The sequence below is a fragment of the Diospyros lotus genome, chromosome 1 (assembly GCF_014633365.1).
Source record: "Diospyros lotus cultivar Yz01 chromosome 1, ASM1463336v1, whole genome shotgun sequence".
NCBI lineage: Eukaryota > Viridiplantae > Streptophyta > Magnoliopsida > Ericales > Ebenaceae > Diospyros > Diospyros lotus.
This window is the reverse complement of record NC_068338.1, coordinates 30,803,622-30,815,640: the sequence shown is the minus strand read 5'-3', so window position 1 is coordinate 30,815,640 and position 12,019 is coordinate 30,803,622.

The following is a 12,019-nucleotide window of genomic DNA, read 5'->3' as shown; positions in this document are numbered from 1 at the left end:
CACTCACTCACCCTATCGAATCGAAATAGGTTTATCGATGAATTAAAGCGCCTTATTTTGTCATTGGGTTTTGGGTAGAAAACACCCCTCTCCCGTTGTTGCTGTTTGTTAGGCTTACTCCGACAGCGACCTCGCCAGCGCTTATAGCGAACCAATTCAAAATTGCAGCTCTAACAGAAACTTAAATTCACCACCGAAGGTGTTTTCGGCCCAGCTAATCCAAATGAGTTCCACATCCTCAATGGATCGAACATTCCGGTGCCAATTATTGGCTAAATTATAAGAATAGTTACTTAATTTTATAATAAGATATAAAATAAATTATTAAATTTTAATTTTACATATAATTCTATAACTATCGTCAATTATCGTTAAAAGAATTTAATAAAATATTGACATAACTAATAATGTAAAGTCATATATAATATTAAAATACTACCTCACTTAAATATAATATTAAAATTAAACCCAACCCAAAAATTAAACGATCGCTCAATTTTGTACTAAATTAGAAAAAAGTCAATGAATTTTGTATTAAAATATGAAAAAAATCACTAATTTTTTTATGACAATAGTTATGAAATTATATATAAAATTAAAATTAAGTTATCATTTTTTATGTTAGTAAAAAGTTTAGTGATATTTTTGTTATAAATTAAAATTTATTAACCTTTTTATATTTTAGTACAAAATTAAGTGATTATTTTTATAATTTAACAGCCAATTACATATAAAGGCTAGCGTGCTAATCCCGTGGAGAGACAGGGTCCAGGGAGGAATGATCGACATAAAGCCTGCGGTAGATTCCCGGCCGAGCAAGACAGATGGGTTCGCAAACAGAGTCAGGCTCACGAACCAGAAATTAAAGTTGACTTGACCACTGCTTTCAACTTCATCTTTTCTTTCAAAAATTTGAAATCTAAACTAGTTACTATTACAAAGCAGCAAGTACCCACTAATTGAAGATGGCTGTTCGTTTTAAATTCATATTTAAGTTGGCAATTCATCTATTTAATTTACTTTCTTGGGCTTAAATTTTAATACTGATAGATATTAGCCTAAGAAGAAGAGGTAATAAATTTATTCAATAGATAACATACTCAAAATGAATGCTACAATTGGATATTTTCATTCACCCAAAGAAAGGTCCATCCCCTCTCTTTTGCAGCAGGTTTTGATTACTCTAAAAGTAGATCAAACTTTTATAATTTAAATATTAAGATTCGTAAAATTTGTTTAATGTAAATACTAATATATAAAACATCAATACAAGCAACCATTTTGATAAATTTTAATTTTTGCTCCTCCGATGCATAAAAGAAAATAGATTTGACTGAATACAAAAAAAAAAACTTTTTAATCCAAATCCAATCTAATGTCAATCAAATTCAAAAAATAAATAAATAAAATTAGAAAAAGAATCAAGTTGAAAAAAAAAAAATTCGAACAGGCCTAATTAAATATCTAGAGTAATGATTTTTTTTACTTACTTAATATTGGTGTAAATTAGTGATTCTATTGAACAAAATATTGAATATGACTTTGCATTAGTTAGTTATTTATTTCTTTATTTATTATTTGCATATATATGATTTAACAATTATCATTATAATTGTTAAACTAATAAAAGTATATGGTAGACATTTTGCTTAACAAATTAAGCTGCCAATTTTTAGGTCGCTGAATAAGACTAATTAATTCTCTCATTAATCATATAATTATTTATTTCTTCACAAATTCTTTTATTGTTGCCTCAGGCTACAGTGCATGGACATGCATGCGTACGTGGACTTGTAAACCCCCTCTCCCGGGGTACCTACCTACCTAGCTACGTACGTCTCTCAATCCATAGACCAGGTAACGTTCGGTGGCGGAGGAGAGAAGGGCGATGAGGGCTGAAGAGCTGGCAAAGGCAGAGCAAACTGTAGTGTTTTGCCATGGATGTATTGTTGGAATTAAAAGGTTTTTTGAAAATTGAGTATGGAACCAACTCGGTATATTTTATCAATGTTGGATGACTATACAAAAATATATCTATATATTATTTATAATAAATTATTATCTAACTTTTGAAATGACCAATGAATACGACTGGCTTAAGGTACAGGCCTAGGGCCCCAAAAAAAGGTCTCAAATTTTTTTCAAAAAGCCAGCCCTGCTGCCAAAAAGGAGGCATGCTGTCCCAAGAAATTTTTACTTTTAAGTGGCAATTGAAATGACAGAGAGAGAGAGAGAGAGAGAGAAAGAAATAATTATAAAAAAATTTAATAAAAGAAAAGAGTGAAGATGATGAAGGTTGCTGAGTGGTGACAGGTAAACCTATTATAGTCTTCAAAATCCTTGAGTAGTAATGGAAAAAATTAGTGACATTTGGAGTGAAATTGTGAGTATAAAAGGTTTTTAATAGTTTGAGTTTCAACTCCTCCATCACTTCTTTCTCACTCTCTCTTTATGATTTTTATTTACAAATTATATATTTTTTACAAAATATTGGTGATGCAGTAATCATTTTTTTTCTATATTTCTCTTTGTGTTATTTTTATCTCAATATTATGATTAATTTTTAAAGGCGCATGTTTTGATTTTTTTTTTAGATAATAATATCAAGTTTTATCAAGAAGAGCACTTAAAATAGCATAATCAGGTATTACCATTCCTCATTTATTGCATTTTTATAATTAAATTTATTTTAAAAAATAATATTAAGAGTCTAAATTATTTATTATTTGAATATAAATGTATAGTAGAAAATATGAATCTGAATATAAAAAATGAAAGAAAAAAGGAAAAGTAGAAGAATTAATTCAATCCAAAAAATGTGTTCTTGGTAGATTTGTAACTAATACTAAATACCAAATATTAGAAAAATCAAATGAATATTTAAATAAAAATTAGTTAAAAATTATGAAGAAATTTTTGAGAATAACAGTTTAAATTCACTAAAAAATTGTGAAAAATAAGATGAAAATTTAGAAAAAAAAAATATTTTAATAGACAAGAATAAAAATGTTAATGATGAAGATTAAATAACTATTAAAAATATTTTTGATCTGGTACAATAGAATAATTTAGACTTAAAACTAATTAATTTATTAGTTAAGAAATGTCCAATTAGATATGTTTTAGATTTTTTAAGAGAAAAAAATTCTAAACACTTTTTTTACAATTCATTACATTCAAAATTTACTAAATGGAGAAAGACATAATAAAAAGTGGCTAGTATATTTAAAAGAATTATATAAAGTATTTTATTATTATTGTAAATTATTTAAATTAAAATCAAATACAACTCAATTAACAAGTGAAATGTGTGGAGATTGAAAAAATCTTAATGGCAAACTTAAAAGTCACTAAATAAGTAATGAATATACTATAAATATAAACATTTGGGTTGATACTGAGATGATATTATCTATATAATAAAACACAAGGGTTTTTGAAATGTCTTAAATGTATAGACATTTTGATGGTTGAGATTAATTTGGTTGAGATGAATGGCTGAGATTACACCCTTCATTTGTGTGTTCTCGCCCATATTGCCTCTCTATCTTCTCCCCACCCTCCCTCTCCATCTCTCTCTTCCTCTCTCTGTCTAAGCTCTCTTTCTCTCTCTGTGTGTGTTCTTCTTCCTCTTTGTTTTTCTTCCTCTCTCAGCGAGAAACTCGCTTTCTGTAACCTTCCGAGAGAACAAGACCGCGCACCTGGAAGAACGAAAGAAGAGAAAAAGAAAACGCATAGGAGCATAGGAACAGGGAGTTGCGTCTCATGCACCTAGCGCACGCACCAGAGAAGAAATCGGGAATGGAGAAAGAGAGCTGGGCGTCGAGAAGCTTGCTGTCGAAAATTGGGAGGTTGTTTTTGCTCATTTCTCTCTGTTTTTGCTTACACACACAAGCACATATATATGATTTATACACTCACATATATAAGGCTTAAGATCTGACTTGATATATATGATTTCTACCTCTCTCTTCGTTCGCTGTTGTGATGTTTGCTGTGTATTTTTTGTTGTTGGATTTGTTGTTTCTGGTTGTTGCGAAGATAAATTTTAATGTGTTATTCGATGTTGATTTTTACTGTGAATAGAATTTTTGTTGTTCTTAGAAATTTCTATTGTGTGTGTGTTTATATACTAACTGCGCGTGTGTGTATATATTATGTATATATTATATATGTATGTATATGTATATATATTATGTATATGTGTGTGTATAAACACAGAACAGACTGAGATCTCACACATACATAATATATACACACAGTAAGTATACACACAGAACACACGCATACAGAGAGAGGAAAAATGAACAGAGACACGCAGAACTCTATAAACACACATACCTGCTTAAAGATGGATACACACACAAAAACAAAAACAGCCCCCCCAACCACACACACCCATCAACACACGTATAATCATATTTGTGTGTGTACATCTCTGTGTGTGTACATAAAAAACACTCACATACAGCAACAGCCCCCCAGCCACACACGTACATCTGTGTGTGTACTTTCTTCTTTTTTTTTTCCCTTTCTCTTTCTCTCACTCTCTTTAAAATCTGTGTGTACATCTCTGTTTGATGTTTGGTGTAAAATATCTATATATTTGGTAAATTTTATTTTTATAATTAAATTTTAAGAAAATTAATCGTATTTTATATAAAATTTTAAGATATACTGATAAAATTAGATAATGTTGGTAAAAAAAAAAGTATAATTTAAAGGTATATCAATCTTTTATTTTATATGTCAAATTGTAAAAAAAATATGCTAATCCTGTGAGTAAATTGTTAAAAGACCAATTTGTCCCTTTATCTAAATAGATTAGAATTATAATTTTAACAAATAAAAATATTTTTAAATTACAAAAAATATATTTTAATTGCAAATATATATATATCAAAATTTTAAAAATAAAAAAATAAAATTGAGATAGAAAGAAAATAGTCAGATTTGCTTATATAATTAGGGAAAAAAAATGTTCATATAATTGAAATGTTTAATTTCACTAATTAAAGTGTTTATTTAAAATCAATACTCCTTAACCTTCTATATAATAAAAAAGAGTTTTTGAAAATATGTAAAATATATGAGAGAGATATTTTAATGGTTGAGATAATTTTAAATATATATATCAATGGTTAAGATTGAGAATGATATTCCCACCCGCTCACTCACTCTCTCACTCATTGCTTCTCTATCTCCTTTTCACTTTCTCTCTCTTACAGACCTACCCACCCACCTCTCACTTACTACCCCTTTCTCTCTCTCTCTCTCTGACCCATCCACCCACCTCTCTCTCTCTTCCTTTCTCTCTCTCACAGACCCATCCACCACCATCAGCGGGTACGACTGTAGTGGGGGGTAAGGGTGGGAAGCCAATGGGTAAAACGACAATGATGGGGGGTAGGAGGGACGACAACGGGTGGGGGGGCCGACGGGTGCGACGACCACTCATTCCCTCACTCGCTGCCCCTCTTTCTCTCTCATTCTGTCTTTTTCTCTGTCACAGATCTACCCACCCACGCCATTGGTGGGTGCCACAGTGGTGGGGGGAAGGGAGGGTCGATGACAGTGGGGGAGGGGGTGAGAGGGACAACAATGGGTGAGGAGTTGGCAGGTGTGACGACCACTCACTCCCTCACTTAATGCCTATCTCTCTCTCTCATTGTCTTTCTCTCTCTCACAGATCCACCCACCCATACCATCGGTAGGTGTGACGACAATGGGGGATGGGAAGGTCGACGATTGGCTGACGGGTGCGACGACAGTGAAAGGGGCGAGAGGGACAACAACAGGTGTGACGGCCACACATTCCTTCACTCACTGCCTCTCTCTCTCCCTCTGTTGCATGCTCTCTCCCATTCCCTCACTCACTGATTCTCTCTTACAAACCAACCCACCCACGCCACCAGGGGATGCGACGACGGTGGGGGGAATTCATTTATTTTTTTAATTTTATTTATATTAATTAAAATAATATAAATTATTCAGTATTTATAATTTTTTTGTAATATTAATAAATATTATTATATTTTAATCTTAATATTATTTATACCGTATCTTTAAGCACGAATATACGCTAGTACGTATATAATTTACTAAAGGAAACTTCTCTCAAAAGTTTTGCGTTTTTGACATTTGATAAATGTGAAAAAAGAAAAATTTTCGTCAAAACTTTTGAAAAAGGGAGAGTTAAATTGACGGAGAGATGGGATGGGGATTTGACATTTGAGAAGTTGTCTCAATCTCAAACAATAGCAGCACCAAAATGTTCCTCTTTTCATTGATAGGGTCGGCTAAAGGGGCTGAAGGCCTCAGTCATTGTTAATTTATGAGTCTTTTAAAAAATAATAAAAATTATTAAAATTTTGTTTTTTTATTTTTCATATGTAAAATTATTAATTAAATTTGTATATTCTAGTTTAGAAAGTAAATTTTTTTCAATTGACAATATAACTAAATTACTTAATTTTTTTGTGATATAGTTGAATGTAAATAAAATTTTATTAATTTTAATTTTAATTTTAATTTTAATTTTTTTTATATTAGATTTATTATCATATCATTGTCCTCTCATATTATTTATATCAAGTTCAAGATTTTTTATTTTACTTGTGAATACATTAAAAATATATTGACCGGAAGTATCATTTATTTTTAAAAAAATTATAAAATATTTATTTATTTTTATCTAGGTAATTGAAATATCTACACATTTTAATATAAAAAATATTTATTCTTGATGACTTGCATCTAGAGTACAATTAAATATAATTGAAAAATATTTTTATTTTTTGATTTTTTTAATAATGATATTTTTTATTTTTAATGCTAAAATATTTATCAACTCATTTTGTATATTATGACCAAGATAATTACTATAAATTTCTCCATTTTAAATGTGTTTAAGGTGTTTTTACATTATTATATCAGACTTAGTAATCATTTTAATTAAGCTTAAAAAATTTATATTATTATCTTGATAAATCTTTTCATTCTTACCACAAAATACCAAATTATTTTTTAAAAGATTTATTATAATACCAATAATTTTTATTAGTACATTCTTCCAATATCCCTTCTCTTTATTTATTTCCTCTTGTAAATATTGATCAATTGTTATATTTTTATATTAGCGTATACCCGTGCCTAAAGGCACGGTGTAAATAATATTAAGATTAAAATGTAATAATATTCATTAATATTACAAAAAAAATTATAAACACTGAATAATTTATATTATTTTAATTAATATAAATAGAATTAAAAAAATAAATGAATTCCCCCACCGTCGTCGCACCCCCTGGTGGCGTGGGTGGGTTGGTTTATAAGAGAGAGAAAGAGAGAGTCAGTGAGTGAGGGAATGGGAAAGAGCATGCAACAGAGGGAGAGAGAGAGGCAGTGAGTGAAGGAGTGTGTGGCCGTCGCACCCGTTGTCGTCCTTCTCGCCCCCTTCACTGTCGTTGCACCCGTCAGCCAATCGTCGACCCTCCCATCCCCCATTGTCGTCACACCTACCGATGGTGTGGGTGGGTGGATCTGTGAGAAAGAGAAAGATAATGGGAGAGAGAGATAGGCATTAAGTGAGGGAGGGAGTGGTCGTCACACCTGCCAACTCCTCACCCATTGTTGTCCCTCTCACCCCCTCCTTCACTGTCATCGACCCTCCCTTCCCCCCACCACTGTGGCACCCACCAATGGCGTGGGTGGGTAGATCTGTGAGAGAGAAAAAGACAGAGGGAGAGAGAAAGAGGGGCAGCGAGTGACGGAATGAGTGGTCGTCGCACCCGCCGGCCCCCCCACCCGTTGTCGTCCCTCCTATCCCTCATCATTGTCGTTTCACCCATTGGCTTCCCACCTTTACCCCCCACTACCGTCGTACCCGCTGATGGTGGTGGATGGGTCTGTGAGAGAGAGAAAGGAAGAGAGAGAGAGGTGGGTGGATGGGTTAGAGAGAGAGAGAGAAAGGGGCAGTAAGTGAGAGATGGGTGGGTAGGTCTGTAAGAGAGAGAAAGAGAAAATGAGATAGAGAAGCAATGAGTGAGAGAGTGAGTGGGCGGGTGGGAATATCATTCTCAATCTTAACCATTGATATATATATTTAAAATTATCTCAACCATTAAAATATCCCTCTCATATATTTTACATATTTTCAAAAACTCTTCTTGATTATATAGAAGGTTAAGGAGTATTGATTTTAAATAAACACTTTAATTAGTGAAATTAAACATTTCAATTATATGAACATTTTTTTCCCCTAATTATATAAGCAAATCTGACTATTTTCTTTCTATCTCAATTTTATTTTTTTATTTTTAAAATTTTGATATATATATATTTGCAATTAAAATATATTTTTTGTAATTTAAAAATATTTTTATTTGTTAAAATTATAATTCTAATCTATTTAGATAAAGGGACAAATTGGTCTTTTAACAATTTACTCACAGGATTGGCATATTTTTTTTTACAATTTGACATATAAAATAAAAGATTGATATAACTTTAAATTATACTCTTTTTTTTTTACCAACATTATCTAATTTTATCAGTATTTTATATCTTAAAATTTTATATAAAATACGATTAATTATCTTAAAATTTAATTACAAAAATAAATTTTACCAAATATATAGATATTTTACACTAAACATCAAACAGAGATGTACACACAGATTTTAAAGAGAGTGAGAGAAAGAGAAAGGAAAAAAAAAAAAGAGAAGAAAGTACACACACAGATGTACGTGTATGACTGGGGGGCTGTTGCTGTATGTGAGTGTTTTTTATGTACACACACAGAGATGTACACACACAAATATGATTATACGTGTGTTGATGGGTGTGTGTGGTTGGGGGGGCTGTTTCTGTTTTTGTGTGTGTATCCATCTTTAAGCCTGAGGTATGTGTGTTTATAGAGTTCTGCGTGTCTCTGTTCATTTTTCCTCTCTCTGTATGCGTGTGTTCTGCGTGTATACTTACTGTGTGTATATATTATGTATGTGTGAGATCTCAGCCTGTTCTGTGTTTATACGCACACATATACATAATATATACACACACACAACAGAAATTTCTAAGAACAGCAAAGATTCTGTTCACAGTAAAAATCAACATTGAATAACACATTAAAATTTATCTTCGCAACAACCAGAAACAACAAATCCAACAACAAAAAATACACAGCAAACATCACAACAGCGAACGAAGAGAGAGAGGTAGAAATCATATATATCAAGTCAGATCTTAAGCCTTATATATGTGAGTGTATAAATCATATATATGTGCTTGTGTGTGTAAGCAAAAACAGAGAGAAATGAACAAAAACAGCCTCTCGATTTTCGACAGCAAGCTTCTTAACGCCCAACTCTCTCTCTCCATTTCCGATTTCTTCTCAGGTGCGTGCGCTGGGTGCATGAGACGCAACTCCGCTCGGATGCGTTCGAATAGACTGGGTGGTTGGGATATGTAAGCACCCCCGCCCGGATATCCCCAACCACCTGGATTACTCGAACATGAGCACTTACGGAAGGAGAAAAAGAATGAACACAAGACAAAAATCACCATGGCATGCATACACGAAAATTAGAACAGCGAAAACGAAGCTAAACACATGCATGCACTACGAGTACCCCGCTATCACAGCGGTCACATGATAAATAAATAAACACAGACTCTTGTGCCGACATACATGAGATTCGAGAAAAGACCTGGCACAGTACAAAATAATAGAGTAAATCCTACTCAGACATCAGAGTTGACAAGGATTGACGGGACTGTCTGTACACCATACCGACTCTACCGCCAAAAGTTAACTCCCTTTCCATGGCCCACACTGCCTCTACCTGGAATGATGGAAAGCAAAATAGGTCGAGAGACTTAGCAAGCATAAGGAAATAAAGGCTGAAGGCTGTATAGATCCAATAAACTTTCCTCAGAATAAACCCCCAGGTACACACAAGTCATGAGACGCTATAACACAATAGTATAGTGTAATAAAAGCATATACCGGTCCATGGGGCTCACACAAGACACACGGCACCCAAGTCCCATACCAACCTGCCGCTGCCCTAAAAGGCAACATGAAACTCCAACAAACATGCGCGTGCCATCCCAGGTCGGTACTCTCGGCACCCGTCCATGTCAGTACTCCCGACACCTGAGCTAGAGGCTCCATCGGAACGGTACTCTCGTCCGAAAATTAAATACTACCAGTAACCATGCAATGCACATAACAATGCAATGGCGTAGTGAACATCAACGTGATACACTAGCGCCCATACATCCAGGCATCAGGCCATACTCTGCCCACATAGTAAACCACACGCGATGCATATGCCCGTGCCAGATGCAACCTGACCAAGTTAGAATATCCGTGTCCAAGCATACTCAATAAATGAATATCCCAACATGCAACCCGCACCCATGTGCATATCAAATCGTGAACAGTAATATAATAAATCTAGACGTGCAGTGAATCACATACTAGTAGAGCTAGTCAGTAGTGCCCGGCACCGGTCAACGGCCAGTGACTAGGAGTGTTCACCCAACGGTCCACATCAGGGCCGTACAATAGTCTACCCCAACGTCACCAAACAGTCGATCCCTGCCCTACTGCTCGGTAGCTTTAACCGAACCAAAAATAAATCCCAGAAAAATTGTAAATAAACCCGATAAAATCGTAAATAAACCCGCACATCTAGGAACCTAGTTCCCAGGCTGGTTCAGCATCATTCCCAAAAGGAGTGGAGGCGGTACAAACCCCCATAGGCTCACAACGAATAAAATTCTAGAAGTCTCGGATTTAATTTAAATTAAAACAAATAAATAATAATTCAACAAATAAGGGTAGGTGCTAAATTAAAGTAAGGGAGGTGATAAAATACGAGAAATCACGGGGTCTTTCGTAGGAATTGAAGAACACGAGGAGAGGGTTAGGAGCTTGCCTTTACACGATCGTTCCTTGCCTTTTGAGTATTCTCGCTGCGAAGTAAAACGTTTAATAACGATTAATAAAATTGTGGCTCACCTTAATTAAATCTAACCATATAATATAAATAATTTAACTGCCTAAAATCCCACGTAGGCGCATCGCAAATAAAATCCTAATAAATCTTATATTTATTTTAAATTAAATCATGCCAATAAAATCATTAATTTATATAATTAATACATGAAACCGAAACGAATTGAGGGAAGACGAGAGGTTCACCAAATGGAAAGAGATCGCAATGGTAGATGAGAGCTTGCCTGAATTTAGCTATTTACAGCATTTTCATGTTTGAACACCACCAAATTAATACAAGCCGTAAAATAGAATAACTCCCAAAATTAATAAAATTAAACCCAAAATGAAATTCTAACCATATAAAATATTTAATACACATTTCTTTACTTACCTGCCTAATTAAAACTTCAATTAAACTTGATTAAAGCCTCAATTTCTGCCATTTTTCTCCATCTACAGCGCTCGTTCGAGCTTCTTCTTCGCGAAATTTAATTCCCTTTGCTTGCTGTCCGTTTGCAGCAAAAGAATCGAGCAAAAAGCGGCCTTAAATTGGCTAAAATAAGCGGCCAGAACGCGGCCACCGCCTCCAGCCCAAAACGGCACCATTTTGGGTGCCTCATTGCTGGAAAAATCCAGCCTCATTCCAAAATCAACAGCGCGCCTACAGGAATCGATCCCAGCCTCTCCACGTGCACATTATCAACCAGCTAAGCCACATGCCTACTTGCTAAATATGCTGCAACCATTAATTATAAGCTATTGTTTTGAGGGCTGCCGTACTTAAAAACATGATTCCACCTACCATGCGCATGCTCCACCACTTGCTGCCACAACCCTTGACATATAATGACACAATATTTAAATTTATTCTAGTTAAGTATCCAATTTTTCAATAATTTAATTAATTACATTTAATTTCTTATTTTCTCAAATTTACATAAATAAACATTTTTCTTAAATTTTCAAATACCCAAATAAATTAATATTTCATTTTAACCCACAAATATTCAA